At 37.5% G+C, this 26803-nt stretch overlaps 1 protein-coding gene across 2 annotated transcripts in view; it reads left to right on the forward strand.

Moving 5' to 3' along the window:
* Positions 1-26803, forward strand: part of LOC132092022 (1-phosphatidylinositol 4,5-bisphosphate phosphodiesterase beta-1) — a 91846-nt gene that overhangs the window by 36615 nt on the left and 28428 nt on the right. The gene's annotated exons all lie outside the window — the stretch shown is intronic.

The following is a 26803-nucleotide window of genomic DNA, read 5'->3' on the forward strand; positions in this document are numbered from 1 at the left end:
ATTCTTTTAAGAAATTAGAGAAACTAATTTTGTCTAAGACTGTCATTTTGCACAGAAATGGGTTCTGCTGGAGCACGTGAGGCACATGTCTTTTATGAACCACGAGGATGAGGATGAGGGATGGCAGCTTCGATCATTGAAGGAAGAGAACGCTTTAATGAGTATAACAAACATTTACAAAAATAAATATAAAAAAAAGTGAGTGCCCAAACAAACAATGCTGTTTTTCACTTGGACGCTGTCCTCCAGGCAAGTTTGGATGAATCCCACGGTCGTATGCTGATGAACATTATATTTATATTTCAGTCGATTGATTTTTAATCAGTGATGTAGAGCTTATTTGTTAAAACCTGTTGTTTGTGTTTGATTCCAGAGATTCTCTCTGTGTTACGAGGCAGGCTGTCAGTCATCTTCATGCATGTCACCTTCTGGTAGATACTGAGTTACACAATCCAGATTGAATGGATTCGACTCATTTATGCCACTATATTCAAGATGTGTCAGGATGCTGCTTTTCATTTTGTCCAAGTATTTATGTGTTATGAGACCCTCTTTTATTAACTGCTGAGGTTGAGAGTGGATTCAAGTGGATTCAAAAGGGTTATGATAGGGAGACAAATATTTATGAGGGGATGTGTATAGAGTACTGAGAGTCAGTGAGAACTGACTATTATGATCAGCAGGTTCACCATGTTTCCAAGAATGGGTTACAGAATTGAAAAATAAACTGTTGTACAGGTTACTTACTTTACGAGAGAAGGTGTGGTAAATATTTGGCATTTCTTGAGGATTCTGAGTAAAGTCCTTGTGGTGAGACAAAGTTTAAGAATGTAAAGAATTTCTTCTGTCATAACTTGTGCCTTCTTTTTCTTTTCATTTTAAGTTTATTTCATTTATCTGTGTTTATTGGATCTATTATAGCAATCATGTTATTTGGGTGGGTTAGGGGAGGGTTTTACAAAACATTTAATTATTTGCAAATTGAACTTATTGTTTGCCCATGAATAAAATAAATGCATGAATCATTAAAAAGAACTAATTTGTGCCTATATTTATTTTTATTTTGATAATTCATTAATTTTAATTCTATATTTAATTCTATTTTAAATCCTCTGTTAAGCGGCAAAGTTTTTTTTCCACTGAGGTTATTTTGTGTAATGTGTTAAATGCAGTCATGTTGTATTTTTCTGGAAGCTGAATAAATCGATGTACATGTAAGACGGCTTCTCAGTACAGACCCTTGTTTGTCACTTTGAAACCTTTTGTTTACACTACAAATGTGGTTGTTAGGCAAAGGGCAGTAAATGGCGCGGTGTAAAAGTGCAGTGATGTCATGCTACTGTTACCATGGCTACCATGCTAAGCTTAAGGCCCAGCTGTATTTCTAAAGGCCTGGTCGGCGTTAGTCAGTTTTACTGCAGACTTTTCCCAGCTTCTTTCATTCTGGGTCCCTTTCTAACACAAAGCACAACGGGAGCCGAGCCATTGCTGAGGCACTAATCTGCCACAGGGGACCGGAACATTGATCTTCTTTTGCTCTGCATCTTTCCATCTGGCAACAGGTGCCTTCTGGTTCCTAGCAGTGATTCATGTTTCCATCTTGGACCGATTGTTGTTTTTGTTGGAAATGGAGCAACGAAACAGAGCCTCATTTGTTTGTCGTTGTTGTTGTCTGATGAAGTTGCACAAATGCATCCTAAAGCACACGAAAAAGTTTATTTTTTATTGACACAGCACACAGGCATGTGCCACAGAAATATGACAGTAATGCAACAGTACAGGTCTGCTTCAGGCAGGTGTAAGAGAAGTCCACACGTACCTGGGTTTATCCTTCTTCTGTTTTTAAAAAAATCTCTGTCCATATGAAAATGCAAAAGCATGCTATGAAGTACTGTCAAGAGTATGCCAAGCCAACAGGTGGCGATAAAATCTCAACCGTAAAGTAATGGTGGCCAATCAGAAGGCTGAAAAAGATTCCAGTAGGTAGAGATAACAGCGCAGGCTGTGATGTCACAAGCCAAAATCTCCGGTTTCTCTGTCTACACGATAACCCTGTTTTTAAATATCTTCACCCTGGCAGGCGCTTTCAAAGATGTTCGGTTTCAGTGACCTGGTGCTGCGTTTGCGTGTGGACGAATGGCCAAACCACGTAGAAAAAGCTGTGGTTTTAAAAATAACCACGTTCGTGTGGACAGGGACTTAATCATGTCATTGTCTGGAAATATAACTCTTTATTTATATAGTCAGTTCAAGTCACCTTTATTTCTATAGTGTTTTATACAATACTGGTTGTGTCAAAGCAGCTTTATGGTGTCAAACAGGAAAATAGTTTGTCAATGATGCAAGAAGACAATAACAAAGAGTCATTTTCCAGCTAAAGTCAGTTCATTGATGATTTAGTGATGTCATCATCCAGTTCAGCTCTCTTCAATAGTGTCTGTGCAATCAGTCAAGTGTCCCCAACTAACAAAGCCAAAGAGACCAGCAACAAGGAAGCAAAACTCCATCGGTGACAGAAATGAAGGAAAAACCTCGGGAGAAATGGGTTATGGGAAGTGTTCCCGGTTCCAGTTGACCTAATTAATGCAGCCTAATGATCAGGCCGCAGTTGATTTTGATATTCTAGGTATTATCAAATTGCCTGAGTTTTGAGAACGTAGCGGACGTAGAGGATTATAATGTAAAAGGAGCTCATTCAAATACTGAGGTGCTCAACCATTCAGGGCTTTATAAGTAATAAGCAATATTTTAAAATCTATGCGATGCTTGATAGGGAGCCAGTGCAGTGTTGACAGGACCGGGCTAATATGGTCATACTTCCTGGTTCTAGTAAGAACTCTTGCTGCTGCATTTTGGACTAGCTGTAGTTTGTTTACTAAGCGTGCAGAACAACCACCCAATAAAGCATTACAATAATCTAACCTTGAGGTCATAAATGCATGGATTAACATTTCTGCATTTGACATTGAGAGCATAGGCCGTAATTTAGATATATTTTTGAGATGGAAAAATGCAGTTTTACAAATGCTATATTACAGTCCTGATGTTTCATGAGACGCAGTGATTTTACTGCTGATTAGAGCCTTCAGTGCTCAGATGCTGCAGAGCGTCCCAAAATCGAAATTTCTGATGAGATGAAGACAAAATAATTTTGTGGAAAAGTGTTTTGGCAGATGCATAATAATGTCATAATCTGTGTTGGTACAGATGTAGTGATTAAAATGCTGTGTTTCTGTTGTTGTTATTCCAGACAGCATCTATCAGAGGGAAATCTTCCTGTGAACACTTTGAGCTGTTTAAAATCTCGTTGTCATGAGACTCCTCAATAAGAGCATTGTGGGATGATCTGAGGGCACTTGCTTTTGAAGTGTAAGGCTGACAACGAATCAAGTTTGTGACTTTGTGTGTGGCTATTGTCTTAGTATTAAGATCCTAGGAACTATTGTCTGTGAGCTCTGACTTAGTAAACATGGGCAGAACATTGAACATCGATCTCATGTTAAGCCATATAATACATAACTAATGCAGATATTTGTACTTAACTTTTGACTGAATGTGTTCAAAATGCATTGTAGTGAAACATCTCTATTTTCTGCTGTATTAAATATCTCAAAAAGTTAATGTGATTTATGCAGTGTTGTGATAAATGTCCAGCACGTGTGCGTGTTTCCTGTTTTAGCATGTTGTTGGACAGTATTGTACAGACTTCAGCTGTGTCCAGAATCATTCACAATGCTCAATCGATCAAGAGTCTGCGACACGTCTCACATTTGTGTGGACATGCAGTCGATGCATTAAATGATGTTCCTGCCATCAGCCGAATTATAAAAAAGCTGAACTCCCATCATTGGGACGCTTGTGGCTGTTAATATTTCTGTTCCATGAATTAGATTATAATGGTGTACAGCCAGGTTATAAAATCAGTGCAGTACATTTTCAGCGGGGTGTTTGAGACAGACACTGAGGGGAAAGTCAGCTCATAAAACAGCAGCAGCATCAAGCACATTCGGAGTCTGTGTATTCTTCACTAAAACAGTCTGAATGTTTAATTGGCTGTGAAACGAGAAAACGTCCTTGTATGTCAACTTCAGGTATTTCTTCTTCTTTAAGCATAATCTTACTTCAGTTCTCAAAAAAACAAGACTTCCTTTGTCATGTCATTTTTAATCTCAAGTGAATGAATGTGCATGTGCTGCTATTTACTGACTGTAAATCAATGAATGTGTCTCTCCTCACAGTCACAGTTCATTCTGCTTCGAAATGCTGCAGTGAGGAAGAACCTCAGAAGGGTTTGCTCTGATACAGAGACACAGACACTGGGCTCGCATTATATCAGCTCAGGCTGCTCACATTGTGCTGAATAAGAAATTAAGGATTTTATGTCAGGATTGATGAGTTGAGCTTGTGCAAGTGGCATGCCTATAAGACTCTGAGTCCAGCATTGGTGTTAGACTAAGTGTTAAACTGTTATCACTGAGTGTGTGTTTGAGCTCCTCAGAATGAAGAATTACTCAGATCATGTGTGTTGTTGAGGAGCAAGTGCTGACTCAAAAGATGCACCATTTTCACCAGAAAACAGATGAAAAATCCACAGAATGCCAGACACATCTACAGACCAGAAGATACTAAGACTCCTGAACTCTCCATATGTACTTACATACAGTATTTGCATAATGTAATAGCATTACGGATGGTATTATGGAAGCTATTTCCTGAATGTTTTTCATATCATTGCTTTTTAACCCTCTGAAGTCCAAGGGTATTTTTGGGGCCTGGAGAAGTTTTGTCATGCCCTGACATTTGTGCTTTTTTCAGTTTCTTATAAATATCTAAATGGGTAAAGTCTAATATCACTGTAATCAGCACAAACTGGGATGTAATAATATGTAAAATTATTGTACGTACATGATTGTGTTTTTGAAAAAAAAAATGTTATGCGTGGTTAGTGAAAAACTAAAAATGTTAGGAATTTTTGAGTACTGGAGCTTGTAGCCCAGAATTTTTCTTTCTAAATGATGTGAAAATCATCTTGTTTACACACTCACAGAAAACAATATATTGATTTAAATTTTCTAAGACACTTTTTGTTGGTAAAAGTCATATGCGAGTAGGCGTCAACTACCATGAATATCATTGTGATTTACACCTGAGAAGACAAAGGCCTGCATAATGAGCTGCATAATGAACTGCATAATGAGCTGCATAATGAACTGCATAATGAGCCATTCAGTCATCTGTGCCACTGAGAGGAAGGAGTTACAAGAAAGAATGTGAGAACAAAATAAATCTATATAATTTTATGTTTGTAGTTTATTAAGAATATATTTAATTATCCCACAACATAATTTAATATCCACTTGGGGGAGCAGTTAAACAGTTTATTAGAAACAATCAAAGCTGACTTTCAAACAAATTTTTTGGCATCATTACTCCAGTCACACAATCCTTCAGAAATCCTTTTAACAATCTTATTTTCTACCAAAAAAACATTTATTGTTGTTATTATTATCATTATTATTATTATTATTAATGTTGAAAAGAGCTGAGAATATTTTTTTGTTTTTTTTTTAGGGGGAATAAATTGAAAGAACAGCATTGTTTTTACATTTGTTACAGTTATTTATTTGTTAGATTTATATTATTTACATCAAGCTTTTGAATGGTATAGTATTGTATATTGTTATTGAAACTTCATAATGTTTCACTTGATTATATATTTAGTCAGGAATTATAGTTTGGAAAGTCTTTGGAAAAAGTCTAACTAATAAAATATTTACACGTTATGTGAAAACTAGTACAAGTATATAAATAAATAAAGAGAGATTTACTCATGTTTATGATCTCTGCTGAATAAAGCGCTTCATTCTTTTTTTTCTGAGGAAATCCATTTCTCAAATCCTCAACCACATCACATCTTTTTGGGGTGAATTATGTCTTATTCCTCTCATCGCGAAGCAAACAGTAAAATAAAAACTTGAACAGTCTCGCTGCTTTTTCTTCTTTGTGGGCGTATTCAAGCCGCGCGCTTCAGTTTGAATCTGAATAGCGCGTTCAGCGCGGGGGCGTGGTCACATTAGATATAATGAAGGGAGACATGAAAAACAGACATCGCGTTGTTTTCATATGGATTACTTTATCACACAATATCTGTTTTCTATGGAATGCCAGAGCTGCCAATTTTAAAAATAAATAAATACATAAATAAATATACAAATAAATGTAAATAAGAATAAGTAAATACATAAATAAATAAATAAATATACATAGAAAAGCAAAAAAACGAAAATAAATAATTATTTATACATTTATTTCCATATTTATGTATATATTTATTTTTTCCATATTTATTTATTTATTCTTTTATTTATTTATACATTTATTAATTTCTACATTTATTTATTTATACATTTATTTATTTATATATTTATTTATTTATACATTTATTTATTTATTAATTTATTTCTTCCTACATTTCTTCCTGCGTAGGGTAATGAGGAGGGCGTGGTTTACCTCAGACATAGAATCGAGCTCAGAGTAAGCGAAGGCGAAGGGTTGAGGCAACAGTGATGCCTATTGTGTGGCGAAATACAATTAGTATAGCTCACTGACGTTGATACGGTCTGTGACTGCGAGGTATATGGTCAAAATCCTAAATCTTACTGTGTGACATGGATAGGCTACTCTTTATTCCGGACATGGCCGTAGAACATCGTTTGGTCTGGATTTGTAAAATGTCCTGGGCTAACAAACAAGAAACAGGGACTCTGCTGTGCTTAGTTTGTAAATTGCGAGGTCCTGGAACAAAGCAGGGTAATGGATCCGGCATGTGATTACAGGAGGGAGAGGTGACGGAGCACTCGCACAGTCACATTGGTCAGCAGTTTAAGTGATTGACTGCATGCATCAGTTGCTTTTAGGGTCTGTATGTTCATGAATAACATGGAAATGCCATGCAATTTTAAAACAACAATTTCCAGGCCTTAAAAACGTTTTGAAAAAGTTGTGGAATTTTATTTTACAAATCTCTGTATAATAGAGTCCTAAATTTCGGTGGGGGACTGTGTAGCTATGCCGCATGGTTTTAATAATTCTCGCAGCTTTCAAGTTTATAATGAGGAAAATTCCTGCATTTATTCAACATAGCTTGTAGGTTTGAATAATAAAATTAATCCATGCAAAATGTAAGATTAAATAATTCATTCGAAACCAGTCTTTGAATCCATGAACTCTCTCGCGCGCTTCTCATCAGCGCATCTCGTCTGCACAGTGACCTGCAGCACGCGCTGACACAAGACTTCACTCGCATCTCGGGACAGCTGACAGAACTGTCACTTGACTAATCGGGTCATTGTTGCATTGTCACAAAAATGTATAATTTGCACACATTTTTAAGTATTTTAAGCCATATGGTACTCGCGTGCTCCGAAGGCTGTATTATGTGCCCTCACAGTCACATCCAAAGTTCACGCGTATAAAGCCGCCTCGCGAGTAGCCTATTATATGAGTTATTTTTCGTAGTTTGTTGAGCTTAAGCAATCAAATACACACAATATGATGTCTGTTGTGGGTGTTGACAAATGTCAATGTCACCTTTATTTATATAGCGCTTTAAACAAAATACATTGCGTCAAAGCAACTGAACAACATTTATTAGGAAAACAGTGTCAATAATGCAAAAATGATAGTTAAAGGCAGTTCATCATTGGATTCAGTTATGTCATCTCTGTTCAGTTAAATAGTGTCTGTGCATTTATTTGCAATCAAGTCAACGATGTCGCTGTAGATGAAGTGTCCCCAACTAAGCAAGCCAGAGGCGACAGCGGCAAGGAACCGAAACTCCATCGGTGACAGAATGGAGAAAAAAACCTTGGGAGAAACCAGGCTCAGTTGGGGGGCCAGTTCTCCTCTGACCAGACGAAACCAGTAGTTCAATTCCAGACTGCAGCAAAGTCAAATTGTGCAGAAGAATCATCTGTTTCCTGTGGTCTTGTCCTGGTGCTCCTCTGAGACAAGGTCTTTACAGGGGATCTGTATCTGGGGCTCTAGTTGTCCTGGTCTCCGCTGTCTTTCAGGGATGTAGAGGTCCTTTCTAGGTGCTGATCCAGCATCTGGTCTGGATACGTACTGGATCCGGGTGACTGCAGTGACCCTCTGATCTGGACACAGACTGGATCTGGTGGCCACGGTGACCTCGGAACAAGAGAGAAACAGACAAATATTAGCGTAGATGCCATTCTTCTAATGATGTAGCAAGTACATAGGGTGTTATGGGAAGTGTATCCGGTTCCGGTTTACCTAATTAATGCAGCCTAAAAATCCTTTAACGGATTTGGATAATAAAAGCATATTCGTTTGTTATGTGTATGCCAGGTTAAAGAGATGGGTCTTTAATCTAGATTTAAACTGCAAGAGTGTGTCTGCCTCCCGAACAATGTTAGGTAGGTTATTCCAGAGTTTGGGCGCCAAATAGGAAAAGGATCTGCCGCCTGCAGTTGATTTTGATATTCTAGGTATTATCAAATTGCCTGAGTTTTGAGAACGTAGCGGACGTAGAGGGTTATAATTTAAAAGGAGCTCATTCAAATACTGAGGAGCTAAACCATTCAGGGCTTTATAAGTAATAAGCAATATTTTAAAATCTATGCGATGCTTGATAGGGAGCCAGTGCAGTGTTGACAGGACCGGGCTAATATGGTCATACTTCCTGGTTCTAGTAAGAACTCTTGCTGCTGCATTTTGGACTAGCTGTAGTTTGTTTACTAAGCGTGCAGAACAACCACCCAATAAAGCATTACAATAATCTAACCTTGAGGTCATAAATGCGTGGATTAACATTTCTGCATTTGACATTGAGAGCATAGGCCGTAATTTAGATATATTTTTGAGATGGAAAAATGCAGTTTTACAAATGCTAGAAACGTGGCTTTCTAAGGAAAGATTGCGATCAAGTAGCACACCTAGGTTCCTAACTGATGACGAAGAATTGACAGAGCAACCATCAAGTCTTAGACAGTGTTCTAGGTTATTACAAGCAGAGTTTTTAGGCCCTATAATTAACACCTCTGTTTTTTCAGAATTTAGCAGTAAGAAATTACTCGTCATCCAGTTTTTTATATCGACTATGCAATCCATTAGTTTTTCAAATTGGTGTGTTTCACCGGGCTGCGAAGAAATATAGAGCTGAGTATCATCAGCATAACAGTGAAAGCTAACACCATGTTTCCTGATGATATCTCCCAAGGGTAACATATAAAGCGTGAAGAGTAGCGGCCCAAACAAAACAATTTCATGACACACTCTACTTAAACACATGGGGAAAAAAATAAAGAAAAGGGGAAAAAATCAATAATTAAACAACACTGTGTCGTCAGTGTTGGTATTGTATCGGACACTTGCACTTAACATGAGGCTATATGAAAAACAAGCTCAAATGGAGTAAACAGGTTTTTGCTGGCGAATGAGGAGATCGCATCTGAGGCAAGTGCATCACATTATACGCTTTCATCAACTCTTACAGGTTATATAACATTTATTGTTGCTATATGGGCGATTTGTTTTTCTTGTTGTTTAATTCACTTGGCCAAAATCTCATGATATAAACGATTAAGCGCTTATGCACAGGACATTTAAAACGTGCAAAAGTAGGCTATATTGGCTTGTGAAAAAACAGTCTTCAAACACACAAAAACATTAGCCTTTACAGACATAGTGTTTGAGTAAAGAAAATAAATAATAATAACAAATTATAATAGAGATATGAATTTTGGATAGTTTTTCACGGCACATCTGGCTATTCTCTGTCTGCCATATGGAAACGCCGTCCCTGGAGGAGGGGGATCGGATCGGATTTCGGAGGTGCCAGATCCGGCGTGTTGTGGCACAAATTAAGCCCTGGAACTCTGAGACTGAATCGCTTGATATTTTCCATTTTTCGGTCAGAACTCACGGAAAGGAAGCAGGGCAGATTTAGGCTACAGTGAAGTCGACACAAGCATACTGACCAATGCTCTTGAATTTTTTTTTATTCTATTAGTCTTTAGCCTACCTCCATAAACTCAACCTTATTAAATGTATGAACGTCACGTTAATCCACATCGATAAATTCAGTTAGAGGATAAGACTGTAGGGCAGTTAGCCTACCACTAAAATCCAACCAGAGCTTCATCAGAGCCATCAATACAGAAGAGATCTTAATGCATTTACACAGCAATTAGCCTACAAGTGCATAGAAATATTATGAAGTGTTTTACATTTTGAAGACATAAATATGACATGATGGAATCAATGAAGTGATAGACCTACGTTTAATATGAAACTAAAACAGACACCAGGTGGCAGAAAGACACTGTCTTAATGCGTGCGTTCAATCCACTCGTTTGATTCCTTAAAATACACCGAATAAAAAACAACTCGACGTGTTGAAGCGGATCAGCTTTGGATTGTTTCTGATCATTTCTATTTAGGCCTATGCGTTATTTAAATAATAATAATAATAACAATAATAAATAAATGACCAAATGTTCAAAAAGTTGGCAGAGAGGGGTCATGTTCAGGGAAACAACATAATTGTTGATAGACTATTTTTCGGGGACACGAGTTTAATGCGCAAACCTGCGTGACCATATAGCAACTATTCAGAAATGGAAATTACGAATGCATTAATATTTTGTTTTGAATTTAAGAAAAGTCGATTGAATATTTACAGGTTTGTATCTCGTTATTATTTTCAGAATAGTAAAGTCTTTGTAACCAACCATAGTGATCAAATATCGAAGCTATTTATTGTTAAATTTTGTAAAAATTTCTGTAGGCCAAAAACTGCCAAAAACATAACTAAAAAATAGCTAGTAGCCTACATAACTTTTTAATTTGTATTAGTATTATTATTATTAGGCTATTGTTATCATCATCATCATCATCAGCTGGCAAACCATTATGGAGTCTATTTAAAGGGAATGATTGTGGCGGGAGTTTGGTCAAACTATGGCAGCAACAATAAATGTTATATAACCTGTAAGAGTTGATGAAAGCGTATAATGTGATGCACTTGCCTCAGATGCGATCTCCTCATTCGCCAGCAAAAACCTGTTTACTCCATTTGAGCTTGTTTTTCATATAGCCTCATGTTAAGTGCAAGTGTCCGATACAATACCAACACTGACGACACAGTGTTGTTTAATTATTGATTTTTTCCCCTTTTCTTTATTTTTTTCCCCATGTGTTTAAGTAGAGTGTGTCATGAAATTGTTTTGTTAGTCAACACCCACAACAGACATCATATTGTGTGTATTTGATTGCTTAAGCTCAACAAACTACGAAAAATAACTCATATAATAGGCTACTCGCGAGGCGGCTTTATACGCGTGAACTTTGGATGTGACTGTGAGGGCACATAATACAGCCTTCGGAGCGCGCGAGTACCATATGGCTTAAAATACTTAAAAATGTGTGCAAATTATACATTTTTGTGACAATGCAACAATGACCCGATTAGTCAAGTGACTGTTCTGTCAGCTGTCCCGAGATGCGAGTGAAGTCTTGTGTCGGCGCGTGCTGCAGGTCACTGTGCAGACGAGATGCGCTGATGAGAAGCGCGCGAGAGAGTTCATGGATTCAAAGACTGGTTTCGAATGAATTATTTAATCTTACATTTTGCATGGATTAATTTTATTATTCAAACCTACAAGCTATGTTGAATAAATGCAGGAATTTTCCTCATTATAAACTTGAAAGCTGCGAGAATTATTAAAACCATGCGGCATAGCTACACAGTCCCCCACCGAAATTTAGGACTCTATTATACAGAGATTTGTAAAATAAAATTCCACAACTTTTTCAAAACGTTTTTAAGGCCTGGAAATTGTTGTTTTAAAATTGCATGGCATTTCCATGTTATTCATGAACATACAGACCCTAAAAGCAACTGATGCATGCAGTCAATCACTTAAACTGCTGACCAATGTGACTGTGCGAGTGCTCCGTCACCTCTCCCTCCTGTAATCACATGCATCCGGCATCCGTTACCCCGCTTTGCTTGTACATAGCTTGTAGGTTTGAATAATAAAATTAATCCATGCAAAATGTAAGATTAAATAATTCATTCGAAACCAGTCTTTGAATCCATGAACTCTCTCGCGCGCTTCTCATCAGCGCATCTCGTCTGCACAGTGACCTGCAGCACGCGCCGACACAAGACTTCACTCGCATCTCGGGACAGCTGACAGAACAGTCACTTGACTAATCGGGTCATTGTTGCATTGTCACAAAAATGTATAATTTGCACACATTTTTAAGTATTTTAAGCCATATGGTACTCGCGCGCTCCGAAGGCTGGGCGGCAGTGGCTCAGTGGTTCATGTAGGTTGTCTACAAACTGGAAGGTTGGTGGTTCAATCCCCGGATCCACCTGACCAAGTGTCGAGGTGTCCTTGAGCAAGACACCTAACCCCAGCTGCTCCCGACGAGCTGGATGGCGCCTTGAATGGCTGACACCGCAGTCGGTGTGTGAATGTTTGTGTGAATGGGTGAATGTGAGGCAAATTGTAAAGCGCTTTGGATGGCCATGTGATCTGTTGAAAGCGCTATGTAAATGCAGTCCATTTACCATTTTTACCATTTGTTCCGGGACCTCGCAATTTACAAATTAAGCACTGCAGAGTCCCTGTTTCTTGTTTGTTAGCCCAGGACATTTTACAAATCCAGACCAAACGATGTTCTACGGCCATGTCCGGAATAAAGAGTAGCCTATCCATGTCACACAGTAGGATTTAGGATTTTGACCATATACCTCGCAGTCACAGACCGTATCAACGTCATTGAGCTATACTAATTGTATTTCGCCACACAATAGGCATCACTGTTGCCTCAACCCTTCGCCTTCGCTTACTCTGAGCTCGATTCTATGTCTGAGGTAAACCACGCCCTCCTCATTACCCTACGCAGGAAGAAATGTAGGAAGAAATAAATTAAGAAATAAATAAATGTATAAATAAATATATAAATAAATAAATGTAAAAATAAATAAATGTATAAATAAATAAATGTAGAAATTAATAAATGTATAAATAAATAAAAGAATAAATAAATAAATATGGAAAAAAAATAAATATATACATAAATATGGAAAAAATGTATAAATAATTATTTATTTTCGTTTTTTTGCTTTTCTATGTATATTTATTCATATATTTATGTATTTATTTATTCTTATTTACATTTATTTGTATATTTATTTATGTATTTATTTATTCTTAAAATTGGCAGCTCTGGCATTCCATAGTTTTCGGTGGCACTTGTTTAGTTTAAAAGTGGACATGTCAAGCTTTCTATAGATATCTCTCTCATGTCTCTTCGTTGAGTATTCACGGAGTTACAGTTCATTTTAATGACGTGTTTGTAAATGAAGATCAGCGCAGACAAAGGCTGCAGACAGCACACCTTGTCTGTTATCTTTATTTTATAAGTGCACAAAGTTTTGTTGTTATTATGTCTGTATCCAAAAAAAAGTAGACCCTTTACAGATTGATGTATTGCTCTTATCTGTACGATTAAAACTGAAAGTGTAATTTAAGTTCTTTTCGGGGTTATCAGGAGAAAGACTCAAAACGCGTATCCGCGTTAATCGACTCGAGAGAGAGAATGCTCTGTGAATGCAGAAACTATTTCCTGATTTTCTACATTTAAAATTTGATTGTGTTTTGAACTTGTCAAGAGTCCAACCAATTTAGTGCACCAAGGGCGGTTCAAACTGCTCTTTATTATAGAGACTTGAGCATGTTAGCCGAAGCTTAGCTTGCACACTTCAAACACTGAGCTGTCATTTGTGACAGGCCTCTTTCTGGTTAATTAAACAGTCTAATTGAGGATTGAAGCGAGCGGTCATTAAGCGAGTCTGTGGAATCCTCCTGGTCAGTGAAGCGTTGACTGACAGTCGACCAATAAAGAGCTGACCTTTGGAGCAGCAGGAATGAGTGTGTGTGCGGTGATGGACGGTGGGCCGCAGGAAGTATGACTGAGCGCACCAGAGACTGCTTACATCTGCCTACTTCCACCACCACGACTCAGTGATGAAGGGCTTTTATATTTGTGTTACTAACTTTATTTTTAAGTTGTTTTTTTGTACTTGAAATTAATTAAATACTAGTAAATGTATGTCTAAGGATTTCTTACAGGATCAGGGTCAGGAATCTGCTTTACATGAACCACACATATCTTTGTCATTTAGTCCTTAGATCAAAATCCTACAGTCTGTCAAGCAAGCCCGTTGATGTCACACAGTCAGCCTTGGCCTTTGCATAACCAATTCATTTGTTTTTCTCTCTATTTGGTTCTTGATGGGCTCAAATAAATGGGATCAGATGCTTGATAATAATTAAAAAAATCAAACAAGGCAAACTAATATAGGATAATAGATGCTCTGTCTGTGGAAGATGTTGAAGGGTTAAGAAACATGAAAAAATATCCACAATCTATGTCAGATGGTAATAGATTGTGGATCTATTCATTGAACATGCTTGATTTGAGCTGCAGGGATCATTTGTTTCTCTCAGAGAAGAGCTGTTAATTGCAAGTTCTTTGTTGTAAATGCATTTCTTTTCATGCTTTTAACATACACACACACACACACACACACACAGGATCCTGGCTCTGAGACATCGGGCCCCTGCCAGGCTACAAGCCTCAATCACCACGGCAACAGAACTTTAAGGCCAGTCTTCCAGAAGCCCCACAATGCACCAGTGCAGTAATTCAGTCCTATGTGCGAATGAAGTCATGATGTCATGAAACATGTTTGCAGGTCATTTTACTTCTGTAATATGTCTCATTTGAATGAGGAAGCCTATTCATTTAGACTGGGATTTAGTGTTTGATTGATTGGATGGTAAAAGTGTCTCTATATGACAGTTGGATGAAAAATAAGGGATTGGTGACGTCAGCATGGAGCATGTTACTACATTCTGATGGTTATGAAGGAGGCGTGCTTAGTCAAAAAAAAATCAAATCACCTTTATTTCTATATTATTTCCATATTTCTTGGTAGATTGTTCCAGAGTTTGGATGCTAAATAGGAAAAGTAACCATTCTGGGCTTTATAAGTAATAAGCAAGATTTAAAAATATATACAATAGGGAGCCAGTGCAGTGTTGACAGGACCGGGCTAATATGGTCATACTTCCTGGTTCTAGTAAGATCTCTTGCTGCTGCATTTTGGACTAGCTGTAGTTTGTTTACTAAGCGTGCAGAACAACCACCCAATAAAGCATTACAATAATCTAACCTTGAGGTCATAAATGCATGGATTAACATTTCTGCATTTGACGTTGAGAGCATAGGCCGTAATTGAAATAATATTTTTGAGATGTCTATGCAAAAGAATGTTGTGGTCAATTGTGTCAAACGCAGCACTAAGATCCAATAAAACTAATAGAGAGATACACCCACGATCAGATGATAAGAGCAGATCATTTGTAACTCTAAGAAGAGCAGTCTCAGTACTATGATACGGTCTAAATCCTGACTGGAAATCCTCACATATACCATTTTTCTCTAAGAAGGAATATAATTGTGAGGATACCACCTTTTCTAGTAACTTGGACAGAAAAGGGAGATTCAAGATTGGTCTATAATTAACTAGTTCTTTGGGGTCAAGTTGTGGTTTTTTGATGAAAAGCTTAATAACAGCCAGTTTGAAGGTTTTGAGGACATATCCTAATGACAATGAGGAATTAATAATAGTCAGAAGAGGATCTATGACTTCTGGAAGCACCTCTTTCAGGAGCTTAGATGGTATAGGGTCTAACATACATGTTGTTGGTTTAGATGATTTAACAAGTTTATACAATTCTTCCTCTCCTATGGTAGAGAATGAGTGGAACTGTTCCTCAGGGGGTCTATAGTGCACTGTCTGATGTGATACTGTAGCTGACGGCTGAATGGTTGCAATTTTTTCTCTAATAGTATCGATTTTAGAAGTAAAGTAGTTCATAAAGTCATTACTGCTGTGGTGTTGGGAAATGCCAGCACTTGCTGAGCTTTTTCGTTAATTTAGCCACTGTATTGAATAAATACCTGGGGTTATGTTTGTTTTCTTCTAAAAGAGAAGAAAAGTAATCGGATCTAGCAGTTTTTAATGCTTTTCTGTAGGATAGGTTACTTTCCCGCCAAGCAATACGAAATACCTCTAGTTTTGTTTTCCTCCAGCTGCGCTCCATTTTTGGTCTGGTCTCTTTAGGGTGCGAGTATGCTCATTATACCATGGTGTCAAACTGTTTTCCTTAACCTTCCTTAAGCGTAAAGGAGCAACTTTATTTATAATGCTAGAAAAGAGAGAGTCCATAGTTTCTGTTACATCATCAAGTTGTTCTGAGGTTTTGGATATGCTAAGGAATTCGGATACATCAGGAAAATTACTTACAAAGCAGTCTTTTGTGGTAGAAGTAATGGTTCTTCCATACTTGTAACAAGTAGAATTTGCAGTTTTAGCTATATGAAGTGTACACAAGACTAGATAATGATCTGAGAAATCTTCACTTGGCTGCATAATTTCAACACAATCAATAACAATTCCATGTGACAGTATTAAATCTAGAGTATGATTTTGACAATGAGTAGGTCCTGAGATGTGTTGTCTAACCCCAATAGAGTTCAGAATGTCTATAGTCAAGTCAAGTCACCTTTATTTATATAGCGCTTTAAAGAAAATACATTGCTTCAAAGCAACTGAACAACATTCATTAGGAAAACAGTGTGTCGATAATGCAAAATGATAGTTAAAGGCAGTTCATCATTGGATTCAGTGATGTCATCTCTGTTCAGTTAAATAGTGTCTGTGCATTTATTTGTAATCAAGTCAACGATATCACTGTAGATGAAGTGACCCCAACTAAGCAAGCCAGAGGCAACAGCGGCAAGGAACCGAAACTCCATCGGTGACGGAATGGAGAAAAAAACCTTGGGAGAAACCAGGCTCAGTTGGGGGGCCAGTTCTCCTCTGACCAGACGAAACCAGTAGTTCAATTCCAGACTGCAGCAAAGTCAGATTGTGCAGAAGAATCATCTGTTTCCTGTGGTCTTGTCCTGGTGCTCCTCTGAGACAAGGTCTTTACAGGGGATCTGTATCTGGGGCTCTAGTTGTCCTGGTCTCCGCTGTCTTTCAGGGATGTAGAGGTCCTTTCTAGGTGCTGATCCAGCATCTGGTCTGGATACGTACTGGATCCGGGTGACTGCAGTGACCCTCTGATCTGGACACAGACTGGATCTGGTGGCCACGGTGACCTCGGAATAAGAGAGAAACAGACTAATATTAGCGTAGATGCCATTCTTCTAATGATGTAGCAAGTACATTATGTTATGGGAAGTGTTTCCGGTTCCGGTTTACCTAATTAATGCAGCCTAAAAATCCTTTAACGGATTTGGATATTAAAAGCATATTAGTATGTTATGTGTATGCCAGGTTAAAGAGATGGGTCTTTAATCTAGATTTAAACTGCAAGAGTGTGTCTGCCTCCCGAACAATGTTAGGTAGGTTATTCCAGAGTTTAGGCACCAAATAAGAAAAGGATCTGCCGCCTGCAGTTGATTTTGATATTCTAGGTATTATCAAATTGCTAGAATATTTGCGTGGCATGGAGGCGATCAGTTTGTGGCACTGCTGAGGTGGTATGGAAATCCAGGTTTCTTTGACAGTGGCCTTCAGCTCATCTGCATTTTTTTGGTCTTTTGTTTCTCGTTTTCCTCTTGACAATAGCCCATAGATTCTCTCTGGGGTTCAGGTCTGGTGAGTTTGATGGCCACTCAAGCACAGCAACACCATGGTCACTTAACCAACTTTTGGTGCTTTTGGCAGAGTGGGCAGGTGCCAAATCCTGCTGGAAAATTAAATCAGCATCTTCAAAATTCTGGTCAGCAGAAGCAAGCATGAAGTGCTCCAAAACTTCTTGGTGAACGGGTGCAGTGACTTTGGTTTTCAAAAAACACAATGGACCAACAACAGCCATGACATTGCACCCCAAATCATCACAGACTGTGGAAACTTAACACTGGACATCAAGCAACTTGACGAGCTTCTCCACCCTTCCTCCAAACTCTTGGACCTTTATTTCCAAGTGAAATACAAAACTTGCTCTCATCTGAAAAGAGGAATTTGGACCACTGGGCAACAGTCAAGTTCTTCTCCTTTAGCCCAGGTAAGATGTCTCTGGCGTTGTCTGTGGTTCAGGAGTGGCTTAAAAAGAGGAATACAACAACTGTAGCCAAATTCCTTGACACGTCTATATGCCTTGACCCCAGCCTCAGTCCATTCCTTGCAAAGTACACTCAAATTCTTGAATCTATTTTGCTTGAGAATCCTCATAATGCTGCAGTTCTCTCAATTGGTTGTGCATCTCTTTCTTCCACACTTTTTCCTTCCACTGAACCAGTGTTCCTTTTAAGCTGCGTGGACGCACGGACACACAGACTATATAAGTTTCACAATTTGACTACTGAAATGAACTTTTCCACAACATTCTAATTTATTGAGATGCACCTGTAGTACTATATAAATATATATATAGAGTTATATAGAAGAGTTTATTTCTTTATTTTCATGACTATGAAAATTGTAGAGTCACACTGAAGGGATCAAGGGCTATTTGACCAGGAAGGAGAGTGATGGGGTGCTGCGCCAGATGACCTGGCCTCCACAGTCACCAGACCTGAACCCAATCGAGATGGTTTAGGGGTGAGCTGTACCGCAGACAGAAGGCAAAAGGGCCAACAAGTGCTAAGCATCTCTCGGGGAACTCCTTCAAGACTGTTGAAAGACCATTTCAGGTGACTACCTCTTGAAGCTCATCAAGAGAATGCCAAGAGTGTGCAAAGCAGTAATCAAAGCAAAAGGTGGCTACTTTGAGGAACCTAGAATATGACATTTTGAGTTGTTTCACACTTTTTTGTTATGTATATAATTCCATATATAATTCCACATGTGTTAATTCATAGTTTTGATGCCTTCAGTGTGACTCTACAATTTTCATAGTCATGAAAATAAAGAAACCTCTTTGAATGAGAAGGTGTGTCCAAACTTTTGGTCTGTACTGTATATATATATGTGTGTGTGTGTGTGTATATATATATATATATATATATATATATATATATATATATATATATATATATATATATATATATATATATATATTAGGGGTGTAACGGTTCACAAAATTCACGGTTCGGTTCGATACAATACACTGGTGTCACGGTTCGGTTCGGTACAGTTCAGTACGTTTTAGATACAGCAAAAAGAAAAAGTTGGCAGATAAATTTCCTTGATTTTTAATAAATGTTTTATTTATTAAAACTAACAAAGTATGTTTTTTTTTTTTTACATTGAACAATGATTGAGCTATTCTTTACCCATCTTCTATGGTGTTTTCTTAGCAGCATACTGTATAAAACAAAAACAGCTCCTTATAAAAAAAATGAAAATGTTATATTAGTTATGAACAAATACAAAGATGTAACTTTTTATATGGAACTCTATAACTCTTTATATTGAGTGTGTTTTTACTCAATTGGTTCTCTATAAGGCTTATGTTTTTTGGAACAAAGCAGGAATTACGGTCTGTCTGAAATGGGCTCGTGAAGGAATATTGTAACGGGGCTCAATTACATTAAGCATGTTCTTAAAACCTACGTTTTCCACTACAGAGTAAGGCGCTCGCTCACTCAGTACGCGCTGAAGGCTCGTTGCAAAATGGCTAATCTGTTTAACAGACCAGAAATAGAAGATCCTCCAATAACCAACAGGTCTGGTGTTTGGGTGCACGTTGGATTCCCTGTAAGCTATAATGGTGATGATAGAATGAATGGTAAATAGTAAGGTCTCATATCCGCGGTTATAACGTAAATGTAGCCTACCAATCGCCGTGGTGATGTATTTTGCCCTGTTTGAATCCGTTGGAAATGTCTGTCTAAATGCTGCGGGGACAGTTTGTTGCATGTATGTTTCTCCTTTTTTCCGTCTTTTCCCAGATACTGACACACTAAGGTGATGTCGGCGTAAATGAGTTGACATGTTTCAAGTATTCCCGCTGGTGTTTTTTTTTTTTTGTATTCCCGCTGGTGTAGGCTACCCTAGATGCGACATATCGTTGTTTTTTTTTATCCACCACTCTCTTGCCATCACCATTATAGCTTACAGGGAATCCAAAGTGCACCCAAACACCAGACCTGTTGGTTATTGGAGGATCTTCTATTTCTGGTCTGTTAAACGCATTAGCCATTTTGCAACGAGCCTTCAGCGTGTATTACTGAGTGAGCGAGCGCCTGACTGAGTAGCCTAACATAAACATATAAGTTGGCATTTTTTTCTTCTTCGGGGGTGTCAGGGGCGTTGCCTGTTACGTCGTTTGGGTTATTGGGCTACCTTGTTGAACGCATATCATTATATTTCACAATTTTTTTTATTTTCCAAATATAATTAATTAGTCCAACGAACCGTTCGGTCCATAATGCGTACCGCGTACCGAACCGAAAGCCTCGTACCGAACGGTTCAGTACGAATACGCGTATCGTTACACCCCTAATATATATATATATGTATGTATATAGTACTATGAAGCCTTATTAACAAGCCTTTGTAAAAAGAAGGGTTAGCACATTTGTAAGGTAACAATTTTTACAATAATGTTCAATGTTTGTCATGTGACTGCTTATTGTAAAAGCCTACTTTTGACACACTATTCTTAAAAAAAAAAATAGGCAGTCAACTGGGCAGTAAGCAGTAAGCAAGAATGCCATTTTGGCAACATTATCCGTTGCCATTTACACTGAATGCAATTAAAATAAGAATCATTCTTACATGAAAAGACATGTTTACATGTGGATGTGAGAGTAAGTGACTTCAAAACGGACCTGCTCGGAATCGGCGGACAGACTGGCCAGTCACCGGTCCGATCATGAGGAAAATCTGCTAATTCCGTTCCCAGGCCTCTCAATTGGTGCATCTCTACCTGAGACAAGAGCTCTGAGAAATACTGAAAATATTACTATAAATTGTTGCAACACCTCTCCCTTTACCTTTTGGACGCGGCTCATGTTTATAACAGCAATCTTACCCTTAACAATACCAGTTCAGCATTATATTAACAGTGCTCTGACAAAGTGGCAGGGATTTTTCAGCCTGTGATGAATGTCAGTCTGAGCGATTGATAGTCATTTAAATCAGCACTTTCCATTTATTGATTATGCGTGTGACTGCATATGCTGTCCAGGTCATTTTTACCGTCTGTCAGATGATGCAGGTCTGGGCTTTGCAGTCCAGCTTTTTTTTTGTTTTGTTTTTTTGTTCTTGTGTTCAAACACAGCTAGACTGCAACTGAATGCAGATGAGCTGAACTATTTTTTTTTTTTAACAATTTATTTATTGAGATGTAACAAATTATGGCAATATATTACAACAATATAATACAATAAAATAGTTAGATCTCTTTTTATATAATAACAATAAAATAAACGACAAAGGAAAAAAACATACATAAAAATACTGAAATTATATATATATATAAAAAAATAAAAATAAATAAAAAAATAAAAAAAGGGTCAAAGGTCAGTTCAGATAGATACAGACTAAGAAGAGTTGAAAATAGTCATACAAGAAGCAATCATTATATAAAAAAGGGTATTTTAGGAAAAACAGTAAAACATGGCTAAAAGTTTGGCAGTAATGAAATTTAGGTGGGAATAGGCTAAGAATCAAGATATTTTATCTCTTTCAACCTCACTCATTATATTACTAAAACTGTAATTTGAAATAAAGGATGTAAAGGGTTTCCAAATCTTCTCAAATAAGGACAGTTTCCCTTTTAAAATATATGTAATCTTTTCCATTGACAAACAAAAGGACATATTATTGATCCATTGTACAACAGATGGCCTTTCCACTTTTTTCCAATACATAGCTATTAAACGCTTTGCTTGAAGTATACACATGTCAATAAGTTTACAAGTGCTACTACAATGTAAAATATTATCAGGAAAAATTCCCAGAATAAAAATTTCTGGATTCATTGGAAGATTAACAGATACCATCTGAGAAATTAGTAAAACTACCTCTTTCCAAAACTCCTGCACCTTAGGACAACCCCACATGCAGTGCAAAAGTGTGCCTTTATCAGGTGTGCATTTAATGCATGTGTCTGGAGTGTTCTGGCAAATTTTGTTTAGCCTAACTGGAGTAAATTACGTTCTCATAATCCAGTTGTACTGTATTAATTTAAGATTGCTGTTAATAGTTTGCGCTTGAGCTTTTATACATATTTTTCCCCATATCTAAGGAAGGTTAATTTTTAAGTCTTCTCTCCAGGAGACCAGTTTGGATTTTGAAGATTATTTAGAGTATGACTCAAATAATTTATAAAACATTAATATTTTTAGATTTAGATTGTGGTGACCTTGATAATAAAATTTAAAGAGGTGTCTTAATGGGTTTCGTAAGATTTGTACCTTGGTGTGAAGAAACATAGCTCCTAAATTGAAGAAATTTAAAGAAATGTGTTTTAGGAATATCAAATTGTGCCACAATATCTGCAAAGGACATTAAGTCGTTTCCTATTTAAATTTTAAGTCTGATCTAGCTGGTTTAAAGCTTTCATTTCCCCATATTAGAGTAAAACATGATAAAGTATTTGTCCGACCTAAATAATTATGAACATCACACCAGACTTTAATTGTATTAATGAGAATAGGATTAAGAGATACAATATCTTTACCTTTTTGGAGGATTTTGAAATCAGTCGAATAAAGATAAAGATTAAAAGGTAATTTTGACTTCATAATAGGGATGTGCAAAGAATCGAATGCGATTTTCATGCACATCTCATCAGTAAAGACGCTCCTGTAATTAGAACTATATCTCCAGCACGTGCGTTCGGATCAGGGTTGCCAGGTTTTTACAACAAATCCTGCCCAGTTGCTTCTCAAAACTAGTCCAAAACTAGTCCAATCGTGCTTCCAGGAGGTTCCCCGATAAAAACTGCTTCCCGGGGTTACAATATACGTTTTTTAGCAGGGTTGCCTTTGTAAAATTTGCATTTTAGGTGCTAAATATCACGTTATTTGTATTGGGGTCGCTTCGACCCGCGGACATGAAAAACAACCACAGACTTGGCAACACATCCGAACGCACGTGCTGGAGATATACTTCTAATTACAGGCCTGTCTTTACTGATGAGATGCGCATGAAAATCGCATTCGATTCTTTGCACAGCCCTACATTATAAAGAAAGATTCGATGTATAAACCAAGATGGGCGGGGTTCAGGAGAAAAATAGTATAAAGTAGACCTCAATTGCGCTGCCCAATAATACCACTGTAGATTAGGAAATTGGAGACCACCCTTGTTGTATGATAAGTATAATAGTGGCAGTCGAACTCGAGCTCGTTTATTATTCCAGATAAAGTCAGTAAAAAGTAAAAAGTGATGTAAAAACGGAGGGTGGAGGGCACAGCGGAATATTTTGAAAGAAGTATAGTATTTTAGGTAATATGCTCATTTTTATTGCATTTATCTGTCCAATTAGCGATATGGGTAGACTATTCCATCTGTCAATGAATTTGGAGATATTGTTTAAAAGGGGTTGGTAATTTTCTGAAGATATATCATCTACATTAGCTTTGATTTTAATTCCTAAATAGGTGAAAGAGTCTACTATATTAAATTGAGTAATAGCTGGTTGTTGACTATCATCCTTATTCAATAAAAGAAGACATGATTTAGACTGATTAACTTTATAACCAGAGAAGTTACCAAATATTGAAAGAAGTTGTATAAGTGAAGGAATGGAGTGGGACAAATTTGTTAGGTATACAATAACATCATCTGCATACAAAGAAATACGTATATCTGTGGTACTTAATCTGATGCCTAGTATGTTACTGTGAGACCTTATTGCTATGGCAAGAGGCTCGATTGCTAAAACAAAAATAAGCGGTGATAAGGGGCATCCTTGACGAGTGCCCCTTTCGATATTGATGAAAGCCCTGGAGACAATACTGATAGTAAGTACTTCAGCCATAGGATGCGTATAAAGTATTTTAATCCATTTACGAAAAGTTTCTCCAAACCCAAATCTTTTCAGGACGTCAAATAGATTTGGCCATTCCACCCTGTCGAAGGCCTTTTCAGCATCCAGGGACAGAATGGCCATATCAGAAGCTCCCTTTTTAAGATAGAAAATGTTAAGCAAAGTTCTAACATTATGGAGACTTTGCCTACCTCTTATAAATCCATTTTGATCTCTATGTATTATATTGGGTAAAAGTGCCTCCAACCTCCTTGCCAGAATTTTACTCAATATCTTAACATCTGTGTTAAGTAATGAAATTGGCCGAAATGTTTCGCATTTAGTATTTATTTTATTAGGCTTAGGAAGTAGTGTAATTAACGCATTTCTTAAAGAGTCTGGGAGCACACCATTTTCAAAGGATTCTTTTAACATTTCTAAAATTGGTGGGACAAGTTTTCTTTTAAATTTCTTGTAAAAGTCTACATTAAGACCGTCTGGCCCCGGTGTTCGTCCCGCTGTTAAACTATCAATAGCCTCTATAATTTCTTCTTCAGTTATATCTATGTCCAGGGACAATTTTGCCTCTTCAGAGAGATTAGGTATGGATAGACTGTCCAGAAAGGTTGTTTGAAAAAAGCATTTAAAAGTATTATTTATTTCAGCCAGGTCACTTGTGATATTCCCCTTATTATCTTCGATATAATTTATTGTTCTTTCAGATTGATTTTGCTTAATTCTCCAAGCTAGCAATTTCCCCGCTTTCTCACCTTGATCATAATAGTTTTGCCTTAACATCATAAGGCTGGCAGCAGCTTTTTTTGGCAGATAGTTAATTGTATTTAGTTCTAAGAGTTAACAATTCTTGGTGAAAGGTTAAATCATTTTTATCTGATAAATTTTTTTCAAGAAGTTTAATTTTTGTATTGAGTGCAGTCAATTCTTTTTTATAGCCTTTTGATTTACTGCTTGTGATGCTTATAAGAACACCTCTTATAAAAACTTTAAAAGCTTCCCATCTGATACAGGCTGAGGTTTGTGTTGTGTTAATATCAAAATACATTTCTATCTGTTGTGTGATATTTTCACAAAACTTTTCGTCTAGAAGCCATTTAGGGTGAAATCTCCATACTGGATGGCCACCTGATAAACCAAGGTTATTGTAAGTAAATAATAGAGGGGCATGATCTGAAATTACTATTGTATCGTAAAGATAATCAGTAATATGTGACACAATTGTTGCTGAAATCAGAAAATAATCAATTCTGGAATAAGACTGATTTGTTCTAGAAAAGCAAGAGTACTGAATATCCTTAGGATGTAACTGTCTCCATATTTCTAACAGGTTTAAGTCCTTTATAAAATAATGAAGGGTCTTTCTGGTCTGTCTATGTGACTGATCTATGCCAGAAGAACGATCTATAATTGGGTCCAGTGTACAATTGAAATCCCCACCAATTACCTGATGGATCTTGTATTGTCTTAGCTACTTGAAATGGGATTGATTTATGGATCATTGTAATAACCCCTCGTGCTTGAGAACTAAATGAGGCTGAAAACACTTGACCAGGCCATCTATTACGTATTCTACATATATCTTTCGACATTAAATGTGTTTCCTGGAGAGAAACAATTTTAGACTGTAGTTGCTTTATCCTAGTCATTACTTGTTTAAGTTTAGTAAAAGTATGCAGCCCTCTACAGTTCCAAGAAATAAACTTAACCCCAAAAGTCCCTGCCATATCTTGTAGTACTGGATAATACAGCACTCTCCTTAGCGTTAAAACAGAAAATTCCCTGTACCTTGTGACAATAAAAGGTCAAATAAAAAAATATAATTAGAAACACTAACCAATAGAAACATTTAAACACTACAACTGTGGGTTGCCGAGAACCACCAGCAAATCCACACACTACTTTACGTCTAACTTCCCACATCTAAATGTTACGATGAATTACATCCCACCTGTGCTCCGCTGAAATGACTTTGTCCCGTTATAAGGAATATGTCCTATTAATAATCGTCCGTTATGCACACATTCCTGAATGTGAATGAATTGTTAAAATAATGTCCCAAATTACAAATCCGTTAGAAAGGCATCAACTTCGGATGAAGTTTGAAAGACGTGAGATTGGCCACTGACGGTCACCCGAAGGCGCGCTGGAAAGATGAATCTATATTGTAGGCTCGCAGTTTCCTCTTGACTTCGTCGAATTCTCTCCGTTGCTTGTTTACTTCAGCAGAAAGGTCTGGGAAAAACATGACTCAGTGGTTTTGGAACAGCACGTCCTTCTTCACTCTGGCTGCTTTCATTACACGTTCCTTATCTCTGTAATCCAAGAACTTCGCGATCATCACTCTCGGCGTTGAATTCCTGTCCATGTCAGATCTTCACATACTGCCAATCCTGTGAGCCCTCTCTATGGCCAGGGGTTTTCGTAATGGCTCCATGTCTAGCGCCTCAGGTAACCAGCTTTCTAAGAATGCACACGCGTCGCTGCCCTCGGATTTTTCTGTAAACCTACGAGTCTCAGGTTGGATCGTCGACTGCGATTCTCAAGGTCATCTATTTTCCAGGTAAGTGCTGCAACTTTCTTTTCCAGAGCGCTGGTCGTCGATTAAAGTGTAGTAATCGAATCTTCTGTCTGTGAAATACATTCTTCTGTCTGCGTCAACCTTCTGAAACACTCCGCAACTTGATTTTTAACATCTTGTACAGCTGAAAGGATGGTTTCAAATTGAGAAGTCATGTCAACTC

This window comes from Carassius carassius, chromosome 18 (genome assembly GCF_963082965.1).
Source record: "Carassius carassius chromosome 18, fCarCar2.1, whole genome shotgun sequence".
In the NCBI taxonomy this organism is placed as follows: domain Eukaryota; kingdom Metazoa; phylum Chordata; class Actinopteri; order Cypriniformes; family Cyprinidae; genus Carassius; species Carassius carassius.